Source organism: Tamandua tetradactyla, chromosome 3, assembly GCF_023851605.1.
Source record: "Tamandua tetradactyla isolate mTamTet1 chromosome 3, mTamTet1.pri, whole genome shotgun sequence".
Lineage (NCBI taxonomy): Eukaryota > Metazoa > Chordata > Mammalia > Pilosa > Myrmecophagidae > Tamandua > Tamandua tetradactyla.
This window is the reverse complement of record NC_135329.1, coordinates 195738051-195763516: the sequence shown is the minus strand read 5'-3', so window position 1 is coordinate 195763516 and position 25466 is coordinate 195738051. Positions and strand designations below refer to the sequence as shown.

The following is a 25466-nucleotide window of genomic DNA, read 5'->3' as shown; positions in this document are numbered from 1 at the left end:
ATTCCTTCCAGTTCAGTCAATATTCTTTGCATTTATGTCCCCAACCTTAAAGCAGGTGGGCTTATTTCTTCCTAAAACTGGAGTTGATTTTTATGCTGTCAACTTTCTTATGGAAAGTTTCAGGTGTAAAGAGAATCAGCTTGTAAAACAGATGACTGAGCATTTCTCAAAATAAACATTTGCCAAAACTAAGTTAGAGAGGAAATTGCCTCGAGTTATGAGCTTGAAATGCAGCATTAAAACTCTTAATGGACTTGGAGATTCATTTAGAGATTTAGTATGTATTAATATTCCCACTGATTCTATTTTCCACTCCAAATTCAATGCAAACACTATTTTTACCAGCATCTATATTACATTCATTGAATGGCATGAAGACATTTTGTAAAATTACATAGAAATGTCCTCAAGTTGCTTTTAGAAATCACTATTTTTATTCTGTAGAGTTAATTAAACCTGCCACTATATATCTAATTTATGTAAAGTGCAAATACAGCAAGTTACTAAACAAAAGTATATTTGGTGCATAATAGTAAAAATGACTCCTTATAATGTTATGAAATATAGGCTACCAAATGATCTTTCTAACCTAAATGTAATAGCCAAATTTTATTTATAGTTGCATATTTATATATATTTAAATCTATGTGGGCCAATAAATCTGGTGGAATGCAGTAATTTTCCCTGCCAGTATTGGCAGATAAAGTTATTTAAGTCAATATTTTGATCATTTAAGTGTTAATAACCAGTTCTTGAATATATTAACAATGATCCATTTCACGACACATTATTATCTGGATCAATTTGTCTATCCTCTCTTCATATAGATCTAACTGGCTCAACTATCATTTTCAAGCATAAAGTACTATTAGTACACATTACTTTTTAGTACTTCTTCCCTTAAATATTGATTTTTAATTTTTTCTCAAACAGAATGTGTGCTCTCATTTAGTGCTACCAGAACACACACACAAGGACACACACACACACACACTCATACATCTGAGTGGGAGACATCACTTTATATGTGATTTCCCTAGTAATATAGAAGGTATTATGTATGAAAATCAACATTTTTAAATTATCTTTTTCTCAAGGAACAGACGCTGACTCAGGCTTGCTCAAAAAAAGAGGGGAAGAAAAGGAAGGATCCTGGGTTATAATCCAAAATCAAAAAGAGAATTGAATAACAGGGAGTCAGAAAGCAAAGAGGCCATGACACTTTCTGTTTCTCAGCAGGAAATAAACAGTTGACATGTATTGAGTTTGGTACACATACTGTTGTATCTGGCACTTCCTATATATAAGTGTTATCTTATTTAGTCCTCAAAACAACATCACAAGGTCATGTTTAGTTTCCCAGCTGCTAAAACAAACATTATGCAATGAATTGGCTTTAACAATGAAAATTTATTGGCTCACAGTTTTGAGGTTCTGAGAAATCCAAAATCAAGGTATCAGCAAGGTGAGGCTTTCTCCCCAAAGACTGTGACATTCTGGGATTGGTTGTTGGCAATCCTTGGTTCTTAGCTTTTCAGTCAAATGACAATACATATGGTGGCATCTTTTTTTCTCCTCCAGTTCCATTGACAGCTTCTGGCTGCTCTCTATGCTTCCTCTCCTTCTGATTTATATTCTGTTTATAAAGGACTCCAATAATCCAGATTAAAGACCTGACTGATTCAGCTGGGCCACACTTAACTGAAGTAACCTCATCAAAATATCTTATTTACAAGGAATTCATATCCGCAGGAATGGGTTTAGATTAAAAACATGTTTCTCTAGAGTATATACCTCCAAGTCACCACAGGTAGGTAGCATTATCTCTGGTTTAAAGGTAAGGAACCTGAGGAAAGAGAAATTAAGTGACTTGCCCAAAAGTCACAGAGCTAATGAGGGGTAAAGCCAAGATTTCAAGCCACTCCTTGCTATCTTCTTTCTAAAGGATGGTCATAAGACAACTCAGCTTCTCAATACCTGCTCTCTATGTGTCACTATTCCAAACTTGGCATTCGTGGGAGGGAGACTTGCTTTCTGCTGGTCAGTGGGGCAGGGCCATGCTGTACAAACATCACCAGTGGGGACATTCCCATATATCCCAGTTCCAAGCCAGAGAAAGAGAAATCCTTGTAGCCCAGAATCCCAACCAAAGAGTATTTATTGTCACTGCCATGAGAAAGCCACTGAGTCTCATCCCAGAAGATTGGGGTCCTAGTCCTTGCAATGGTACTAATTATGTGAACTTGGCAAAGCTTAGTCAATCAAGGCTTTAATTACTTCACTTATAAAACTAAACACTGGGATTAGACTTATCCTCTTTGTTCCACTTCTAAGATTATATTGTTTAATAAAAGCACAGGTTCATCCTCAGCTGTGTTATACTACTTCAGCTGCCAGGCCCTTCAGAAATATAAGTTACAGTTTCTTTTACCCCAGAGCAGTCTTCCAAAGTCTTTGTAAAACCAGTCACAATAGTCTCTCACCTTTGAAGACACTCCCATGCCTTCTTCTTTCATACATCATTGAGGCCAGAAGTGCAGTGCCAGGATTCTATAGCTCTGGGCACTCTTCAAAAGCCCCCATGTGCTCATTTCTAGCATGTCACTGAGCCTCCTTATTCCAAACAGGAGATGTTCTAGCAGGATTCTGGCCTGAACACCATAAAACAAATATTTCATTGCTTTTTCATCTTTAGCTGGTAACCCCCAAATAACTCTTGAAACCAATCTCTCATTGGCCCTTTTTCTAATTGTATCAGCAGGAGAATGGTAGAAGTTCAAAGGAGCAAGCACTTAAAGGAAGTTGGAGGGTTTTAATGACCCTATGTGCTGGTAAAATATTAAAGGTTGTTGATTTTAGACTTGAACACCTGAGTGAAAATATTAGCCCTAATTCACAATCTTTTTTAGCCCAATGAACCAATTAAGTTACCAAATATAAATCCACCCCAAATATGCAGAAATCCTCATTACCCATTAAAGATTTTTTTTTAAGTTTTAGTCAATTCAAATGTAAAAATTTTTACAGATTGTGGTAAATTTGATTATTGTTCAGTAACTATTCACTCCACCCCTTCACTTCAAGAGTTATATGTCCCCACCCACTGATGCAGGGGTTGGCCATGAGAATTTCTGTCACCTCATAGTTTATAGAAAATGTTTCTCCACCTTCTTGACTTTGGGTTCAGCTGCATGACTTGCTTTCCCAATGGCATCTTAGTGGATATTATTCAAGTAGAGGCTTATGATGTGCTTAGATGGCTGGACTTGTCCTCTTAGACTTCCAACACTGCCAGGGAAAACAGACCACTGGTCGTAGAAGAATGAGAGACCCTGGAGCCAAACCCAGAGATCCCAGACTAGCTCAGCTCAATTCCATGGCCCATACACATGGGAGTAATAATTAAATGCTTTATGTCCTAAGTATTTATTACGGCTGCCTATTTTATAGGGATACAGTTGTAATCATAACAGCTAATTCTAGTATTTAATTCATTAAGTTAGCTGTGCATATATATTTTAAGACACATTATACAAAGCAATACATTAACACAGTGCTTCTTCCATTATCACACTTCATGAAACAGTCATATTGAAATTTTCCCAACAATTTGGACATCCATATCTTTCATGTCAGTAAATTCATCTTATACAGTGTTTTCGTTTCCTTGACTGCTCAAGCAAATACCATGCAATGGTTTGGCTTAAACAATGGGAATTTATTTGTTTACAGTTTTGAGGCTAAAAGAAAGTCTAAATTGAGACGTCACCAGGGTAATGTTTTCTTCCCTAAGATTGGCATTCTGGGGCTGGCTGCTGCGGATTCTTGGTCATGGCCTTCTCTGTCACATGACAATGTACATGATGGCCTCCCCTGGCCTCGTTTTTCTCTACCAGTTTCCACTGACTTTCAGCTTCTGGCTGCTTCCTCTGTGTCTTTTTCTCTATCTTGTCTGAATTTCATTCTACTTATAAAGCACTCTGGTAATAAGGTTAAGATCCGAGGAAATAGTAAAGGAAGAGTCTTCTTGTTGGGAGTGAAATGACTGATCACAGCCCTTTTCTTTTATGAGATGTGGTATCTGTTGTAGATTAACATCTATTTCCAATATTTTTGGAAACTTGTAGTTTATGTGAAAAAAAATGGCCATTCTGTTAATTTTAATGCATAAGCTATGAGTGTTATGAGATTCCATTCATCCTGTTGTAACTGTTTTAGTAGTTTTTTTATGATTTAACTATTTAACTATTTATGATTTAATGATTTAACTATTTTTATCTTTAAAAATGTATTATACCAGTAAGGAATGTTACATGTAGAAAAATTACAAAATACACATAAGTGATTTGAAAAGAAAAATGAAAATCAACAAGTACACAGGGACCAGGGGGTGAGGGGACTTGCAAATTATTGCTTGATGGGTGCAGAGTTTCTACTTGAGGTGATGAAAATGTTTGGTAGATGAATGCTGGTGATTGTAGCACGATATTATGAATGTAATTAATACCAATGGATTGTACCCTTGAAAATAATTAAAATGGAAAATTTTGAGTTCTATAAATGTTACTACAATAAAAAGTTATTTAAAAAAAGATTAAGATCCATTCTGATTGAGATGGGTCACCCCTTAACTAAAGCAACCTCATCAAAAGGTCTTACTTATAATGGGTTCACACTCACAGGAATGGATTAAATTTAAGAACATGTTTGTCTTCTGTACATACAGCTCTAAACCACCACACACAGTTTCCCAGAGTGTACCAACTTCAGGTACATCTAAATTGTGTAAAAAATTGAACTGTTACATTTGGTGCTGGGAATTTCATCCCAATCCACAAACACCCATTCTCATAAAAGTCAGACATAAAAGTATTACACAAAAGTATTGTGTAACTTTTTAACTCATTATTCCCATAATTTTTACTGAATTATTACCATAACATTATTGCTTTTTCAAGTGATCTTTAAAGGACTGGCTTATCATTACATTCAATGCTTGTGATTTTGAGGCTGTAACTTCATGATTAATTATAAATTGTGTTAATTTTTTGCCTTATTTATTTTTCTTCTACCCATTGAGTTAGATAACTAGCTATCATTAATCAAAGTCATGGCAAGATAATGTGTCTTCCCTAAACTGTTCCCTACCAATCAGTGACATAATCTTTCTCCAGTTACCAGAAATGACTTTACCATGAGGTAAACAAAGCTCTGTTGAGGGCCCCTCACAATGGTCCATCTGGTCAACCATTTTATAAAATTAGCTACAGTAAAATACTTCAACCACAATGTGTTAAGAACACCATTTCTGTCATCTCTAACTTACTCTGCATCATGCTTTCCCCTTGTGCCAGGCAGCACTGAAGTGGCCACAGGCATTTTTGAGACCTAGTTAAGAAGTGCATTTAATTTTAATTCAGTGGGATACAAGTGGCTCACAGTCACTTATGAATATAGTAAAGTTACTGTTAACCATCATATTGTGGGAATATGTGGTTAGGTTGAATTATGTACCCCAATGAAAAATGGTTTTAATTTTAATCCATTTATAAATAGAACCTTTTTGAAGATATTATTTTTAGTTAAGGTGTGGCCATACTGAATGGGGGTGGGTCTTAATCCTTATTGCTGGAAGGCTTATAAAGAGAGGAAACCAGACGCCAAGAGTCAGAGAAAGCCACACAGGAGGCAGAAGCTAGAAGACAACAGAAAATGAAAGAACAAACACAGGAAGGAGAAAGCGCCATGTGACAGACGGCAGAGATAGAAGCTGAGGACTCCCAAGGATTGTGGTAAGCCAGCACCAGAGCTCCACACCAGGGAGAAAGCATGGTCTTGCCAACACCTTGACTTGGACTTCTGGCCTCTGAAACCATGAGCCGATACATTCTTGCTGACTAAGCCAAATCAGTTGGTGGTGTTTGTGATCACAACACTGGCAAACTAAGACAGGATGGCTTTTAGGAACACTCCTGACTGCCCACTTTGCCAACTTGCCTGACATCACAACCAGGGCCAGAGGTCATAGGAAGATCCACATGTCCCATGGCACCCGGTGTGGCAAGTGTGGTTATTGGAGGGGAAACATAATTTGAAATGTGTGAAGCCAGTCTGTACAAAATCCTTCCAGTCATCAGAGATTTTAAATTGTTTGAGTGGAAGATTTGGTTCTCATTAATGCCTAATAAGAACAGAAGTTCATTCTGATTGAGGAAATATATTCAATAATGCAGCATATACAATTATAAATGCACCATTGATTTTTTTTCCTTTTTGATGGAAAACATGTGAAATAAATTTATCAGAATTCCTGAATCTACTGAGGAAAATCCATAGCAATACCACAAACTGAATACATTATCTGTAACAGCTCAATTACAGATGAAACTCGCCAGTAGTTTTCTCAAATTTGACAGCCAACCTGAATGTAAATGACATTACCAAGAACAAATTATAAAGTTCAAAGGAACTCTTCTAAACTATTTATAGTTTTTTTTGAAATGCCAACAATCTGAATTATCTTTATATTCTCATTATGAAAAATATATTATAAAATCATTGTTATAGGAAGATGTACATTATTTTGTCTGGATTTTGCAGTACTTGTGATATGCATCAAGTTTTAAATAGATTATTTTCTTATTCTAAATAAATACTCACCTTTGAACAAATTTTGTATTCTTTTCTCTTAAAGACGGCCCCTTGAAAATATATTTCTTAAAGGTTTATTAAATTCAGGCTGATAATCATAATGTGGTTTGAGTCTGACAGAACTGAACGTAGCTCTCTGCTCCAGCTATCCACTGGAGCCCTTGAAAAGGCATGCTGTGCTGGGTGTATCCTAGACATGCTCCAGCAGCCCCAGCTCTCCTTTCCTTATTTCTCCTGTGCATCCCAGATGCAGTGGTTTCGCCATGGGAGTGTCTAAAACAGAGAGGCCGAAGAAAAGGGGGAAAGCAGCATTTATTAAGCCAATACTGCCAGGGCTCAAATCCTGGCTCCTGAACTAACTAGCTGCACAGTCTTGGGTAACTACATAATCTCTGGGGAAGATTATAACACCTTGGTCATGAGGCCATCTATTAAATAAATTAATTCATATAGTGTGTTAGATCAATATCTAGCACATGACTGATAACGTCTCAATAAATTCTAGCTCCTATTATTTTGTCACAGTTGTTATTTCCACCCACCAGATCCTGGATTGGGTGCTTTACCTCATTTAGCTGTTGTAACCAGCCTTATCATTCTCATTTTGCAAAAGACAAAATGAGTTTCATAGAGCTTCAAAATGTGCTCAAAATCATATCACATAGCTCATAGAAATTAAATAGAAGGAAAATCTAAACCCATGAACATCTGACTTCACCCCACCTCTTTCCATTATACTAGGGACCTCAAAAATTGATTTTGCCCTCACTTCACATAAATGAAAAGAAATAGATTATACCAGGGATAAAAAAAAATTGTCATAAATTGCCATGTGTAAAATAATAATGGGTGGTTGCCTTGTGGAGGACTGGGTTGGTTTATTTCATTGATTTAAATAAACAGAAAATCAGAAAGACTGAAGAAAATTGAAATATATGCAATACTTGTTATTACATACCCTTTACAAATCTAGAGTCATTGGATTTAGAAACATAAAAGCCCATTATATGTGGATTGATTTGCTCTTGAAATTAGTCTGCTATATTAAATTTAAAATATTTTTATTCAGACAATCCTGACAAATTTTCCAATTGTGCTACTTTTACGCTGTTTTTCATCCTGGCTACAAATGGAGCTACAAGCTGCTGAACTTTAAGGGATCCAGCATCGCTTCAGTTTTATACCAATTTATAAGGAGGAAAACTGTTGAGAACAGAAGAATGCAACCACATTATAATAAAACAAAGAGGTATTGTGCTTTCTGGGTTTGCTTTTCTTTACAATGAGGGGTAGGGACAAAAAGCACTAGTTTTCAGAAAAGAAATTAAAAAGAAAAGCGAAACCCTCATTTCTCCTTCCTGGCTCCCCAGTGGATTGAGCAGAACGTCTGTCACATAGAACACAATAATGTGGTGAGTTTCATTTCCTGATGATTTCTAGAAATTTGTGCTTTTAGTGATTTTTTTAAAAATGTGTTTTTATCATAGTCACAGAATTCTGAAATGCTTACCAGTTCTTCGAGTCCTTACTAATAAATGACACCCTCATAGCAATATGTTACCCCTCCAGTAAGAAGCTTTACAAATCTAAAAACCTGGGCCAGGAAGACACTCCTGGTACCCTACAGGGCAGCGTCCTGTCCCCAAGTGAGTTTCCCTCGGCCCACACAGAGTACTAAAAGCTTCTTGAATTTGTTGCCAAGAATAAAATCGGAAAACTTCACAGTCAAGTATGAAATTCTGTCTTTCTTTTAAAAAACAGAACACCTGGCAATCCTGGACCCACCTTCCCCCATATCAGCAAATCAGCTGGTACCATGGGGCAGGCGCCCCACGTAGCCCACAATCCACACCCACCACTCCTCCAGCATACCCTGACAGCAAATCCAAGCATTAGCTGCCTCGTCATTATCTTTGAAATCTTGTAGTTCTTACAGCAAAGTAGCAGTTCCCAATACTCTGGTTCAAGACCCCTTCATACTCTTAAAAATTATTAAATATCCCAAAGGGCTTCTGTTTATGTGTATCATTTCTTTTTATATCTATAGCTATTTACCATATTATAAATTACCAAGATAAATGTGACAAGCTATGCATTAAACATAACATTACTACATATTATAATATACAAAATATTTACCATATTAAAATTTGAACTTGAAAAACGTTAAAATGTAAACACATTTCATATCAACATTTTAATGAGAAATATGTATTTTCCAGTGCAACAACAACAAAATAATAAGAATAACATTGTTTCGTATTTTTGCAAACCCCTCTAGTGTCTGACAATATAATCAGCTGAATTCTCATAATGGCTTCTATAGTCAATCTGTTTTGAGATGTCATTTTGGTTGAAATGCATGCAGAAAAGCTATCCTTACACAGATACTTAGTTGGAAAAAGAAGTATTTTAATAGCTCTTTCAGATAATTGTGGATTTTCTTTGATACGGCACTAAAACTCAACAAGTGGTAGTTTATTAAAGGTTAGTTGCAATGTGGAATCCGAAGTTATATCATTGAATTCACCATGCCCTTACATTAAAATCCATTTGACTGTCTGGTACTTTAAATGAATTTTTTTATCCATGCATAATTTTACAACATCACACATTGGCCATTTGGAAAATATTGACTCACTGGGTAATATAGATCTTTCAATTGTTAACACATTTCATTGTATAACAGCAAAAACTCCCATCTAGTAATATGCACTGAACTCATGAGAAAAATTTTTAAGTATTAGGGCACTGACAAGCATATGCTAATTGATACAAGTTTTCCTAAATTCTAATTTTTACTTAAAGCTCCAACTTCAAGCTTGCAATGGCAACAAATTCTGACAGTCTTTTTCCTTGAAGTAACAGATGAACTTCATTCATTTTTCAGCTTCAGACAGTCTGAAAATCCTGAGGTTTGTAAGTGGGATTAAATGGCAATGTTTTAAAAAATATACATGTGCATGATTTGTCTCCAGTGATAGCAGTAAATATGAAAGAGAGAAATTGAAGACAGTGGTAAAGGGTGCCAATAATAGAGATTAATATTGTGATTTCTTTGTATGCCGTAATAAAAATAATAATGATGATGGTTGTAACCGTTTATTTATTGATCAATATTTATACAGCAGACACAATTCTAGGTTTCTGGGAATGAAGTGATAAGAAGCACAGAACTCCCAAGTTCCAGTCCCTGTTCTAAACTTTTATTTATACATTATTTCATTTGGTTATTTTAACAACTTTGTGAAGGTAAGCATTATTATCACCACTTTATTACACGAAGAAATGAAGGCTCAGAGGAGTTCATTATTTTTTCCAAGATCACATCACTAATGGGCAGGAGTCAAAACTCAATCTTGGGTCTATCTGTTTCCAAAACTACAGCTATGTCAAGTCAAGCTCAGCACTGAAAGTCTGGGTGGGTACCATTGGACTTTGCAGGCACAAAACAATTCTGACTCCATCTTTTACTACTTGGAAGACTAATTAATTGGGCTGGGAGAGAGCAGAGGTAGTGAGCAAAGGTAGAGGGGGAACTGGCATCCAAACTAGGACATTAAGGGAGAACGCAAAGTGCCCTGGTTCCAGAATCTCCTCCCTGAAGTGCCAGTTAGGCTAGAAAATTCTTGTTTCTAACACAAATTTCCCCTGGGAATGTTAAGTCATTTTTCTCAGTAGTTCTCTTTCCTGTGAAATATTAAATCATATTCATGCCTAGCTCAAGTAGCTGTACCAAAGTAACGCAGGTGCTCTGATCAGGGCAGTAAAAGAATGGAGGAAAGAATTGCAACACTGGCTGTTTGGGAAAGATGATCACGAAGGAAAACTACGGTAATGCTAGACGTTTTTATCTTCTGTCTTACTGAACCTTCTCAATACCATGCAAGGTAGGTTTGCTTAGCTCTCTTTGACATATAAGGACATTGAAGATGAGGGAGAATCAGGGACCTGTTAAGGTTGAGGCACTGAAACCCACCCAGGTCTATGGGTTGCAAAGCCCACACTCTCTCCTCCAGGCCAAGGTGGGTAAATGGTGACTCACAGTCCACATCCAGCCAGCAGGCTGCTTTCATAAATAAAATTTTATTGGAACACAGCCACACCGATTCAGTTACACGTTGTCTACGCCTGCTTTCATACCACAACGGGTCTTACGAAATTGCAGCAGAGACCATATAGCTTGCAAAACAGAAAATATCTGCTACCTAACCCTTTGCAGAAAAGTTTGAGGACCTCTAATCTAGAGTGGTTCTCTCAGCAGTTGCACTGTTTTCTCAAATTAAGTTTGCTCAGGCTCCCCAGCATACAAAGTAGATAAAAAGCCACTGCATTTCTAAGTCCAAAGTTACAGGACATTCACTTATTGGAAATTCTATCAATAAGATTTTTGAAAGATAGTTTTGAGTAAAAAAAAATTTTTAAATCAGAAGTTTTTAGAGTGTAGTTGCAATCTCATACCGGCGCTGGTGTACAATTTATATTCTGGTTTAGCTGTTATTAGGATATCTTAAACCAATGCAGAAGCTAGAAGAGGAAGGAGTGCTACTAGTACTTGCTTTCCAAGTTAAATCCCCAACAGTATCACCATTTCTACTCTTTGCCATAAAATTCAGAAACACAGAAGGTGAACAGGTAGTGAACATATATTAAATGAAAAGATAACAGAGACAGTAACATGACATAGTTACACAGTCACTTACTATTGCACAATACAATTTCAACTCAATAAGTATCATTGCTTGCTCATGGTGTACTTGGCCCTGATTGAGCTCTAACCATACAGTATGAATAAAATTCAGAAACCCCTGCCCCAGGGAACTTACAACCTAGTAACACATGCAAATGTGAAGGAGATTTGCCTGAGACCTAACTGAGCAAGGAGCACACATGCTACAATCATATACTTGCGTCCACAATATTATGCAAACAAAAACCTGCACACCCAAAAGATGGCAGCAGGAAAGTAGGCAATAGAGAAATGGTGGATGGGAAGACACACACCAAAGATGAGAAAAGGAGATGAGAAGGCACAAGACACATGCTTTTAATTTAACATTTTTTTTCCTTGGACCTCTTATGTAGTACACCCTTCTGGATTATTCTTGTTCATTATTTCATTTAATCTTCCTAACAGTCTTCTGAAGTAGGAATTATGTTAGCCATTTAATGAACAGGAAACTGAAACTCAGGTCACTAATAAATTGAGGGGGCAGAACTCACAGCACATGATTTTTACTCTAAAACCTAGATGTTTTCCCCTTATTATATATCACACTGCCACCAGGGTTTTAGGATGCATAGACTTAAGTTTAGATAACAGGAGCAATTTGGAAGGTTATACACCTCAGCGTGAACTAATTTAGGAAAGTTACTCAGAATAAACTAATTCAATACGCCATCCACTTTTTAAAAAATTTTTTACAAGGGAAGGCATCAGGATTCGAACCCAGGTCTCCAGCATGGCAGGCGAAAATTCTGCCACTGAGCCACCATCACACTGCCCACCGCTCAGTTTTGACTCTCCAGTAAACTGAGCTACTCATCCCTCTTTATTTTAGAAATGAATGAAGGAGAGAAAGAGGACAGAAAGAGAGGCTTTGTTCTTTCATTCGCCCAAACGACAAGGGTTTAGCAAAGGACAAGCAGGCTTAACACATAAAAGTTTAACATTTTTAATGGACAATTCTTTTCTAGTTTCTAAGTACCTACTTTTGCTTTGGTTCACCTATGCAAACATCTGCAAGGGGGAGGATTAGAACTTGTCCCTGAAGGGTTGCAAAGAGATACACAAAATAATTTTCAACTTCTGACATTCAAAAGAGATATTATGCAGCAAGCTATCATGTGAGTGATGCCCATCCTTGGATCTGCTTCTAACGTAACAAAGGCTAATTCAGGAAGGCCCAATTCATTGCATTCTCTTGCAGTATAGTCATCATCTTTGGTTGTATATGTTGTGCTCTGCACACAGGTGATGCATGTGATAGGTGACATTCGCATCATGGACCTCATGATCTCATTTTAACTATCTCGTTAGAAATCAAGTGTCTTGTTACAGTGTAATCATTGTATGATAATTTTCTAACAGATAGGAAATAAAGCATCTTAATGGAGGGCCACTTTTTTCTAATTTTCACAAAAGTGTTATATGAGCTAGCAGCATCCCTATGTAGATAAATGTAGAGAAAATTCCTTTTCTGCCTATGCTACTGGGGCTTTGTATTAGTTAGCTCTTGATGCAAAAATGCTGCATAACAAACAGCTCCAAACATTTCAGTAACTAACAACGGCAGGGTCACTGTTGCAGATCACTGAGGGAAAAAAAACACATGTATTTTTCATGGGTCTGCACATTGGCTGTGTTCTACTGGACCCAAATAGATTCAGATCAGTGTACCATCAAAACTACAGGTCAGATTTAGTTCTGCTATATGTGTCATTCATTCTGAGACCCAGCTACTTGAAGTATGTTCTTCTTATGACAGACAGCAGAGGCTTAAGAATTCAAGCCAAACTACACATACGCATTTAAAACTGCTGCTTAGTTAAACCACACAAGTGCATTTAAAATCTCTGCTCAAGTTACATTTAGTCTGGAGTGGTAATTATTATTTCTGGATTGTGAGGGGCTGTTTTATATATGTATAACTTGGTATTTTGAGATAAGAATTAAGTCAATCAGGTTAAGATTAAGGTAATTCAGAATAGAGAGGTGAGAAAAACATCCCCTGTATATTAGCACTTCACCTACACTTTGAGACAAAGGAAGAAAGGTTTATTTTGTCCAGAACCTAAATTTTCTATAGTACTTAATCTAATGCAACCTGTCTGGGTAGATCATTTAAACAATCCAAACACAGGGAGCACAGACTAAGAATGAAGGCCTTTAATTCTTAATAGCATAATGTAATGCCTGGGTGCATCCCAGAGTGCATTAAACGGATCATCAAAAAAGTATCGGCAGGGCAGTGCAGTGGTGGCTCAGTGGCATAATTCTCACCTGCCATGCCAGAGACCTGGGTTTGATTCCTGGAGGCTGCCCATGTGGGAAAAAAAAAAAAGTATTGGCAAAGACCCTTAAGGGATGGGAGAAAAAAATATAGAACTACTGAACTTTACCACAGGGGAAACCCTGGATACTGTGTCAAACATTAGGGACACCCAAATCAATAGGCCAAACCCTTGATCTTGAGGCTTGCTCTTGTGAAGCTTATGTATGTAGTAGAGAAGTTTAGTCTACCTATCGGTATGCCTAAGAGTCATCTTTAGAGGATCTCTTTTGTTGTTCAGATGTGACCTCACTCTCTGTAAGTCAAACTTTGCCTGTGAATTCATTGCCCTTCTTTCTACATGGGACATGACATCCAAGGATGAAAGTCTCCCAAACAGCATGGGAGATGTCTTTCAGGGATGAGCCTGGCCTTGGCACCGTGCGATCAACAATGCCATCCTAACCAAAAGGGGGAAAAGAAGTGTAACAAATAAGGTATCAGTGGCTGAGAGAGTTCAAATAGATTTGAGGGGCTACTCTGGAGGTCACTTTTATGGAAGCTTCAGATAGCTATTGCTACCTTGCATAACTTGCCAAACCCCAACCAAAACCATTTCTGGCAATCCTAAAGAATACCTAGAGCATTATATAAGATTCTACAAAGGTTCCATGCACTAGGGTAACATTTCAGAAAATTACGACCTCCAGATAGGTCTCTGGACCAGATAAGTCCTAAATATAGAGGGGTCAGCCTCTCCAGAACATCAACTAGTTCATTCCCCTATCCCACCTTATCAATAGCCTCTTCCAACATGATAAAGTTAGAATGGATATAGCCTAAATATCCCTAAACAATGAGAGAAAGATCCAAGGTGATTGTGGAGACATACAGAGAAGTTTGGGTTTAACAAATGAGTATGACTGCTTAATCATCATTTGATATTTCTTGTAGTCTCCAGTACCTTAGAGCAGCTAGAAGTAAAAAGCTAAAATTGTGGAATTGTAACCCAAACCAAACTCTGAAATCTGTTCTACAACTAATTGCTGCAATGTACTTTGAAATTTATTGCTTTTTTGTATTTATGTTATCTTTCACAAAAAAGAGAAGTATAACGGAAGATAAGATTTAACAAATGAATGTGACTGCTTAATCATGTACATTAATATTTCTTTTGGTCTCCAGTGTCTTGGAGCAGCAAGGAAAAAAAAAAAAAAAAAGAAGTGTGGAACTGTAACCCATACTAAACTTTAAAATCTGTTCTGTAACTTTAAAAAAATAACTCTGCTCATGTCACATCCTCTCACCTTCCACTGACCGAAGAATCAAATCCAAGTACATCAAAGGGATAGGAAAGTACGATCTTTCCATTGAGGTGGGGAAGCTTACTAGTGATACAAACTTCCATAGACCTTCTCTTTCACACTCTGGTAGTAGAAAGCTATGTTGTAGGGAAAGCCCACCACTATTACTGTTCAGAGAATATTACAAGGAAGGTGGAGTGAGAGTTAAATTTTCCAACCTTATTACAGAGCTAAAACTCCAGTTCTCACATATCTCTTGCCTCAAAGGATTTTTCTTCACCTCATACTACTTTGTTTGCTTTGTAAATCTCTCTCTTTCCCTTTGAAATATCTCCATTAGGTACCACACAAAATTAAGCATAGAAGGTGAAATACCAATCAATACCTAAGCAACTGTAGCTAGGGAGATTATTTTATACAGATCTGGAGGTAAGATCATATTATTTTATACAGATCTGGAGGTAAGATCATATAGTTCATATTTTCATCCAGTGGAACAGCCCTTTTTCAGCTGACAAATGTCTTACTGACCCAAGCTGGACTGGACTATACTTAAGGTCACATGTTAATCTCTAAACCAGGATTTAGCAGGACAACAGTCATAAGCCAAGATTGTCCTGCACAAATCAAACTATATGCCTACCTGCATCAGTGCAGAAACATCTGTTGGCAAGTAACAGAAAACTCAACTAGCAATGGCTTAAATTTTAAATATATCAATTATTTACTTAACAGGAAATCTGGAAGTGGACACCTGCAATGTTTTATCGAGTGATTCAACAATATCAGGGCTCTGAGTTGGTGTCTCTGTGATTCTCTTCTTTTCCACTTCAATGTCACAGATGACTTTCCCTTTGTTGGTAAGAAGAAAGTCTTTCCTAGAAGCCCACTGGCACACTTCCCTTTACATTTCACTGGCCAGAAAAATGGGGAAGTTGAGAAAGCAAATACCTGATGAATAGAAACAAGACTACCCTGTCAGATTTAGATTTTCATAAATTATGCTCAAGAAATGGGTCCACTGTTTCCTTGAACAAAATCTGAATTATGTTAGGAGGGAATAACGGGAAATGGCTATTGAGTAGGTCCTTACACAGTCTACCACACGGAGTCCTGAATATTAGAGCTGTTGGTGGCATTGCTTTCCATAATTAGAGAAGCTTCTAAGGAAAACTGCCCTGTGCTCTGTCTCTGTGAATACAGAGCAACTTTGAGCAACCATGTTCTGAACCCAACAACCCTTTTCCCTGGACAAGCTCATTGGACCGGAGAGGGTGACTTACACAATGGCAAGACATCCATTAACTGGCCAGTGACCTCTAATATGGCCTGACCCAAAATTCTCTGTCTAAATAAGAAAAATTATTATCAGGTAAGACAGTCAGGCTCTGACTTTCAGGAATTCAAACTGAAAAGTATAGAAAGTATCATCCAGGTGTTAGTAGGAAAACTGAAGTGCTCATGAGAAAATAGCTAAATTATGTAATGACACTTTTTCATTTTCTTATTGGGTTCTTTTAAACAACAGAAGTTTATAATTGTGATGAAATCAGTTTACCAATGTTGTCTTTTGTGGCTTATGCTTTTGCTATTCCCATCTAAGAAATCCTTGCCAACCCCAACATGAAAAAGATTTTCTCCCATATTTTCTTCTAATAGTTTTATAGTTTTAGATTTTACATTTGGCTCTATATTTCAGTTTGAGTTAATTTTTTGGATGGCATGTGGAAAGGGTCAAAGTTCACTTGTCTCAGCAAATACCCAATTGTACTAGCACCATTTGTTGAAGACTTTCCTTTCCCTATTGAATTACCTAACATTAAAGTAAAAACTCAATTGCCATGTATATATGGATCGTTTCTGGGCTATCTACTTTTCCCACTGATATGTCTATTTTTATATCAATACCACATTGACTTTATTAATGTACTTTGTAAGTAAGTTTTGAAATCAGGTAATGTAGGTTCTTCATCTTTGCTCTTCTTTTAAAAATCGTTTTGCCTATACTAGATCATTTGCATATCTATATAAATTTTAGAGCCAGTTTGTCAATTTCTACAAAAAAGTCTTCTGGGATTTTTACTGGGCAAATTGAATTTATAGATCAGTTTGGGGAAAATCGACATGTTAATATTGAATCTTCCATAACAATCTCCCTATGTTTCCCCCTATATATTTTTTTCTTTTATAATTTCCAGTATACAGGTGAGACAGATTTACCATATTTCATTACATAGTTCCTATTTTGATGCTACTGTAAATTGAACTGTTCTTTAATTTCAATTTCCTTTTGTTCTTTGTTGACTTAAAGGCAAAAGTTTTTTATATTGGTCACATATCTTGTTACTTTATAGATTCCATAGAATTTTCTGTGTAAATGATTGTCACCTATGAAGAAAGACAGTTTTACTTCTTCCTTTCCAATCTATATACATTTTGTTTTTTTATTTTATTGCCTAGTTATGCGTTAGCTAAGATATCCAGTATAATACTTAATAGAAATGGTGAGAATGGATATTCTTCTATTGTTTTTTTGGAGAGAAAGCATTCAGATTTTTCATGATTAAGTGCCATGTTAGTTATAGGTTGTTTGTAGATGTCTTTTGTCAGGTCAAGGAAATTTTATTCCACTCCTTGTTTGCTGAGAGGTTTTATCATGAATGGATGCAAATTTTGTCAAATATTTTTTTTTTAATTTGTTGAGATGATCATGTGGTTTTTCCTATTTAGTTTAATGTGGTAAATTACATTGCCAGAGTTTCAAAAATTAAATCAACCTTGAATTCCTGGGATAAACCCCACTTGGTCATGAAAATTTGTCCTTTTTATATCTTAATGGGTTTATTTGTTAATTTTTTTCTAAGAATTTTTGTGCCTGTGTTCCTTAGGAATACAATACAAAACTATTAGTCCATAGCTTTCATTTTTTGCATCATTTTGGTATTATGGTACTTCTGGCCTCATGAAATGAGTTGAGAAGTTTTTCCACCCTGTCTTTTTTCAAATGGGTTTGTTTAGGATTGGTATTATTTCTTTCTTAAATATTTAGTAGAATTCACTGATGAAGCTATCTGAGCCTGAATTTTTCCTTATGGGAAGGTTTTTAACTTCAAATTCAATTTCTACGGAAGATATAAGGCTATTCAGAGATTTTATTTCTTAATTATCTTTTATAGTTTGACTCTTTCAAGAAAGTTATCTGTTTCATCTAAGTTGCCATATTTACTTTAATGCCTGTAGGACAAGTATTGACTATTCATTATATTGAAAGTTTATGTCCCTTTTACTTGTTCAGTTTAGTTCATTTTACTGAACTTCTAAGGACCAGCTTTTGCTTTCTTTGATTTTCTCTGTCATTTGTCCATTTTATATTTTGCTGATTTCTACTCTTAAAACTTCATTTTTTCTTTCTTCTACTTACTTTAATTATAATTATCTTTTCTTTTTCTAGCATCTTAAGTTGAAACTTAGATCACCAATTTTTAACTTCTTTTCTAATATTAACCCTTAAAGACATAAATTTCTAAGAACTGCTTTATTTGCATTCTACAAATTTTGATATGTTGTGCTTTTTCCCTTTTCTGTTTTATTTACTAATATGCCCAAGACTTAGCACTGTGTCTAGCCAAAATAGGTACATGTGCAAAAAGTGGTTCGTTACCATAGCATACTTTAGTTAGACTGCTATACTTAGAAAAGCCTTCTTGCAAGTTTGGCCCTTGGTTAATGTCAATTTGGGGAGACTGTACAAACAATGTGGTTTATGCTTGTACTGGTTTGAAATTATTGTGTACCCCAGAAAGCCACGTTCTTTAACCCTGATTCAGTATTGCTGGGTGGGATCTTTTGATTAAGTTGTTTCTGTAGAGATATGACCCACCAAATTGTGGGTGGTACCTTTTGATTGGGTAGTTTCCATGGAGATATGTCTCCACCCATTCAAGGTGAGTCTGCTTAGTGGAGTCCTTTAAGAGGGAACTATTTTTGGAGAAAGCAGCAGAGCCCCCACAGCCAGAGACCTTTGCAGATGGAGAAAGAAAATGTCCCCAGGGAAGCCATTTGAAGAAGCCCAGAGAGAAAACTAGCAGACTTCACCATGTGCCTTCCCAGCTGACAGAGGTGTTCCGGACCCATCAGCCTTTCTTTCCATCCTCCTCCTTTTTTTATTTTATTTATTTTTACTGTGAAAAATAGGATATACACAAAAAAGCAATAAATTTCAAAGCATACACAACAATTAGTTGTAGAATACATTTCAGAGTTTGGTATAGGCTACAATTCCACAATTTTAGGTTTTTCCTTCTAGCTGCTCCAAGACACTGGAGACTTACAGAAATATCAATACAATGATTCAGCAATCATACTAATTTGTTAAACCCTACCTTCTCTGTATAATTCCACCTTCTCCTTTGATCTTTCTCCCAATCTTTAGGGTTATTTGGCCTATGTCCATTGTAATTTTTTCATGTTGGAAGGGCTGCTGATAATATGGGATAGGAGTATGGAGCCAACGCCATCAGCCTTTCTTGAATCAAGGTATCTTTTCCTGGATGCCTTAGTGTTTGGACATTTTTATAGCCTTAGAACTATAAACTTGTAACTTAATAAATTCCCCTTTTAAAAATCATTCCATTTCTGGTATATTGCAATCTGGCAGCTTTAACAAACTAAATCAATGCTGAACGTATTATTCACTTCTGAGACAGTAGAATTTGGTACCTCTTAGTCAGAAGTTATCTACATGACCAGTTCACAATAAAATCCTTGGGTGCTAAGTCTCTAATGAGCTTCCCTGATAGTTAACATGGAACACATATTGTAACAACTTTTTATTGGAATGATTTAGCATGTCCTGTGTTTCCCACTTCCATTGGGAAAGGGCTCTTGGAATTTTGCTCCAGATTTCTTCCAGACTTTGCCTCATGCACCTGTTTCCTTTGCAGATTTTGTTCTCTGCTCTCATTTGTCATCTATGACCCATATCATCTGTGCCCCATGTTATCCTATGCTAGAATGCCCATTTTCTTACTTCTTGCTCTTCAAATGAAATGGAATTATCTTTAATGCTTCACATTCAAACTGCCAAGTAGATTTCTCATCATGCATGATACCATCTAATAACCCTGCTCCAAGGATATCTCTGCCCAGAAAACTGTGCTTCACGCCAGCCACAGATGAAAATAATTAAGGTAATTTAGCATGAGAGACAGATGTTGGTTAGGCCCAATTGTGCCTGACATGGCATGAAGCACTCTGGGCATTCCCTAAATGGACTAATGTGGGTGGGTCTCTACCAAAAGGCACAACTCTATCCAAACATCTTGCTCCATGGGCCAGGGAAGTCAGCTACAGCAGAAAAATGATAGTGGATGGGGATTGAGCAAGAGCAGGAGACTCCCTAAGGCCCAAGCACAATGCTTAATCCAATACAACTCTCACCAATATAATACCCTCTAGGTACAAGTTCCCTCACTCTTGACCCTGTAAATTGAAAATCATCATTTTAGATGTTTATAGTGGACTTGCCACTCTTCTAAGGTCACAGTGTGGTTCTGATGATGGTGGATGCACTCTCCAAAATGACAAACTCCTCCTCCTATAGTTCCCTCCATCTGCTTCTACTCAGTAACTGAGTACCATCCTCCCTGCCTAAAACTCACAGGCCCTTCTTAGACTCACCTAAATTATAGCAGCAAATGACCGTGATGACTTTTGCCCCAAATTACACCATTAACGCACAGTCACCTTATCTTCCACCACTTCCTGCCATTTCCTGTCCACCTACACCTTTGTTTTCTTCACACTTCCTCAGCCCAGCCTCTAACCCAAAACAGGAAGCTGAAGAAGGCACAAGGGTTATCACAGACATCTCTTCCAGCTCCAATACCTAGAGAACATGTAAAGGATATAGCTAAGAAAGGAAGTCAAAGAAATAGGGCTCCGAATATATCTCCATTCTTTCACTGAGTAAAATGCCGCCCCCCTACCCCGTACCAGCCCATAGTGTGTAGACGGTCTGGAGGATGGTGGGTGGGGGACAGACCCTCCAGATCTTGCACATTTAATCCAGCCAGAAATGCCCACATGCTGTGTACCTGTAGGACCATAAATCTGTGCTGTCAACACCCCAACAGAGCTCATGGTAGTCATCCTGGAACTGACTCACCCTCATCCCTTTTCAATCTGTTGTTTGTCTGGTTCCTGAACCTTGGTGCTGTCTCCCATTTTTTGTCCTGTTGTCTTGGCAGATGAATGTACTCTCCTGGTCTCTCAACACACTGTCAAGACACTGGTTTCGTCTGGCTCACCAGCTCTCATGTTTTCTACTTTTGGTTCAAAATCTCCACCCAGCTCCAGTCACATCTTCTAGGGCCTGTATGAGGATAAGGGTGGGGATTCACAGAGGTTGGACCTTTTTATCCTCAGTCCATGGCCCATATGAGGCACTCATACATGATTGTTGAATAACTGAGTAACGAATGCAGGGGACTAAGCCTGTGACCTTGACCCCATAAGCAATTGTCTTACCAAGACATCTGGCCCATAGCAAGCTATTTCTGAATGAGACTGTAAAGTACTAGCGAAAAGTGATACCCAGTGGAAGACCAGCCAGACTGAACTACTTAAGGAAACAAAGCATCTTTGAGAAATGAAATTAATTAACTGCTTCCAAAGGGAGCAGAAAACAGGAGGTTGGGAGGGGGTGGGAAATTTTATATAAATTTCCAAAAGACAAGGGACTTGAAAGTAAACTAAGGGAATTTCAAGCTCTAAATTAAAAATGCCTTCCAACATCATGGCTTAGTTGGAGTGCAATAGACACTCAAAATTGGAATTTGGTTATGTACAAAGGAAAGCTCTGAAAGGGAAAAACAATAAATTAAATGCATAAATCGAGAGTCTTTGGGCTTTTTAGAAGTTACGACACAGTATTCTCTGAGGGTGATTTTAGACTAGAACTTGACAGGGTGATATCGTGAACATAAAAGTGAGCTTTTGTCAATCAGAAGGCACTTCTGCAGAAATAAGTTTCAAGAGACTAACCGAAGGGAATTTCAAATATCTAGTTTACATTCTTTGTGTCTTCAGACTCATTTCTTTGGGGTTTAAGAAACCATAGCATTTTGAGATCTTGAAACAGCCGTATAAAACACTGCTTAGTATGACTCTCACGGTATGTGATGCTTCCAGGTATGGACATTTTATTTCAGTCTTTCCTTCTACCAAATGCCATTGCCCACCAGCCCCCATCCATCAATCCTTGCAATATTTGCCAGCTTCTTAAGGGCTAAGGAATGGTAGCTATAACTTATATGCCCACCACGAGCCCCAGGAATAAATAAGAAGGGACAGAGGCCATGCCAGTGGAGGAAGAGGACCTGAGGCTAGGATGTACCCCAGGAAAGAAAAAGTCTGGCAGATCCCCCAGAGAAGTGGTCCTCCACCCAAGAAAGTGTTTTCTGCTGCCAGTATCTGAGCTGAAAGAGGATTCTCTTAAAATTAATAATTTCTATTTATCAAGCACTGCATGAGGGACTTTAAATACCTGATCATGATGATAGCTCAATCAGATGGCTATCGCCATCTGATCCCAATAGCATTTAGATCCTTCAGTATCCAGAATTTTGGCAGTCAATGCATCAGAACAACATCAGTCTCCTTGGTTTGTGGGCTGTGAGTGTGTGTGTTTTCTCTGTCTCTGTGGTTGTCTAATCATGTGCGTGTGTGTGCATGCCCGTGCATATGTGAATGCTCTTTCTACACTTCTCTCTCTCTCTGTGTGTCTATGTGTGGTGTGTTTCTTTCTATGTTTCTTTGTCTCTCTCTTTGACTGTAAATCCCCCAGTTTTTCTGAGGCTATGTCTTCGTCTATGCATTTTGCTGTGTCTTTGTATATATGTGTTTGTGTATGTATTCTTCTAAGTTTCTCCACTTCCTCTCTCTTTCTCTCTGCCTTCCACTCGCTCTGAATCTCTTTCTCGTTCTTTTTCCGTTTCCTTTCTATTTTGTTTCTTTCTGGATCTGATTCAAATAAAAATAATTTTATTAAAAGAAAAAGAAAAACTAAAAAATTATCTACTGTGCTATTTAGAATATTAATTAGGAAACAAAACTGAATTATGGATTTACTAAAGAAAAATTCATTTGCAACAAAAATAATTAATATTGGCGTGGTTCTATTAAAATGTTTGTATTCACAACGTCCTTGGAGTAAAAATGGCAAGGTCAAAATATTCTGGATCCTAAAAACCATGAGACCATAGGCATATGGTCCTGCCTGGTCCATTTTAACAGGCCCCTGTCCCTCCTCCTGGACTATGACTAGCTCCAAGCACATCCTAACATCAGGAATCAACCCCACCATGCCCTTTTCCGACTGGCCTCAGGACATTCCAAGCCCCAAGGCTGGTAGCTCTACAAAAAGCAAAATCATTTTGATCAGAGCACTAGATGGCACTGCCCAGGCTAGGACAGTAGCTAAGAGGCAGTCGCTCTCTTCTGTTTTCCTTCTTAGGGTTGAAAGTCTACAGAGAAAGAGAATCAGCCCTTAGGCTGTTTGCTCTCCTTAGTACTTTTTGGAACACCCTTCAACCCCCCCCCCCCCCCCCATTTACTATGACCCCTGTTTTTCCAGGCTCTCTTCTCCCAGAAAATAGCAACTTAATTCTATACTCATGGACACACATACACTCATGCACACATACACTGCAGTACGTTCTTCTGGAATTTTTATCTTGCCTGTGGTGGCTAATAATTGTTAACACTTATTGAGCACTTACTATGTGCCTGACACTGTTTTAAACACCTAGCATATTTATTTCAATTACTCTCACAACATCCTATGATGGTACTATTATTATCACTGTACTCTAAATGAGGAAACTGAGGCACCAAGAACTTAACTTACTCAGGTTCATATTAGCAAGGGGAAAAGCTGAGACTCCAACTCCACAATAAAACTGTAAATCAAAACGCCACATGGCCTGTACCTAACTGTTCATAATTAGCAGACATTAGTACCGAAAGCTGTGTCCTCTTTATTCTCTAATGAGCTCCCAGGACCCCATATATCACCAAGTTCTCTTGGGATCAAGCGGTTTTAGTATGCTGAGCAGCAAAGAAAATCTGGGATCATTTTGAGGAGAACTAACTTCACGGTATTAGGACAGGGAAACATTAGATTTCCCCCTTTTCATTTAGAGAATAATCATGAAATTTTCCTCCTTTCTATCCCACTGAATACAAGTTTATTTTTATGAAACCAGAAAAGAACATAGCTCCAGCTGGAAGTTTCTCACAAAGCCGTGTAACATGAAAGGTAGAGTAATAAATACATAAAGCAGTTACTTTTTTTTTTATCTGTGAAGAGCTGGTTTCATATGATTCCTTCATAAAAGTGAAAAATAAGACATTGTGTTTATGTGGAGCATACATTTGTCGGTGTCACAAAAAAAAAGAGGTGCGTGTGTGCCTACAGGATGGCCTCAATCCTTCGCTGTTTGCATTTGGTCTGGCCCAGCTGCTCTGTAATTGTGAAAAACATGCCTTTTAAGCACCTGAAGTATAGACCAAGTGGCCAATTTAGGTTCAAAGCATGTGTTATCTGTCCTAAACAAGAGTCCAAACCCATACTTTTCACTCAGCTAAAGAAAAGGAACACTGGGAATTTACTAAACAGGACAATTGATGGTACCTGGCTTTGTGTCAAGTAAAAGCCAGTCTCTGCATTGAAAAGTCCTGACCTTGAAAAGCTGGTTAAAATGGATGATGCGCAGTCTGCTGGCTGGAGAGCCAGGCGGGAAGTAGGTCAGCGAAGTTATAGGCTGGTTGCTGTCACGCCCAGCCTGCGCCTGTGCAGCTCAGAGGGGGGAGAAACGTTCTCAGACAGAATAAAGATGCTGTGTGTGGTTCCGGGCAGCGTGTCTTATTGACAGACCCATCACCGCCCGAATGAGATTGTCCCGGGGAGGTTGTCAGTCCCTGCCACATCCAAGAGGCTATTTTCTACTCCTTTAATTAATTATGGGGTTACCTTGGTTTGCTTTGTTTTGTTTTTTTCAACCACAGAAACAGACTTTGTCCCCTCTTCCCTGGACCTCGCCACACTGTCACCTCTTACAGGCTACCTGCCAGGCCCTTCATTCACAGCCCTGGCCGGCTGAAAGACAGGAGCGGCTCAGGAAAAGCCAGATCTCAAAGGGACTTTTGATGAAGGGCAGGGAGCTCTCTGTGCTGGAAGACAATCCCTGAACCATTCCCTCCCAGGCACCCACCACACCTGCCTTAAAAGGAGCTAAAATGCTTTGCCCAGCGAATCAGCATCTGAGATTAGACTGCCTGGTTTTCAACCCTCTGGGCTCACTTTTTAACTACCTATGTGACCTTGGGCACATACCCTAACCTTTCTATATCTCAATTTCTGCATCTGCAAGATGGGGATAATGACTGCACTTACCCCACGCATTGATCAGTCCCAGGAAGAATGGACAGTGCACGCAATTTAAGATAAATACAAGGA

The 25466-nt window shown here is 37.8% G+C and overlaps 1 long non-coding RNA gene across 3 annotated transcripts in view; it reads right to left on the bottom strand.

Annotated features, from left to right (window-relative positions):
* Window positions 1-6742: 6742 nt before the first annotated feature.
* Window positions 6743-25466, bottom strand: part of LOC143676568 (uncharacterized) — a 209078-nt gene continuing 190354 nt past the window's right edge. For all 3 annotated transcript variants that reach the window (XR_013172176.1, XR_013172178.1, XR_013172180.1), the window contains one exon: window positions 6743-6924. This is a non-coding gene — a long non-coding RNA (uncharacterized LOC143676568). The remainder of the gene's footprint in view (window positions 6925-25466) is intronic.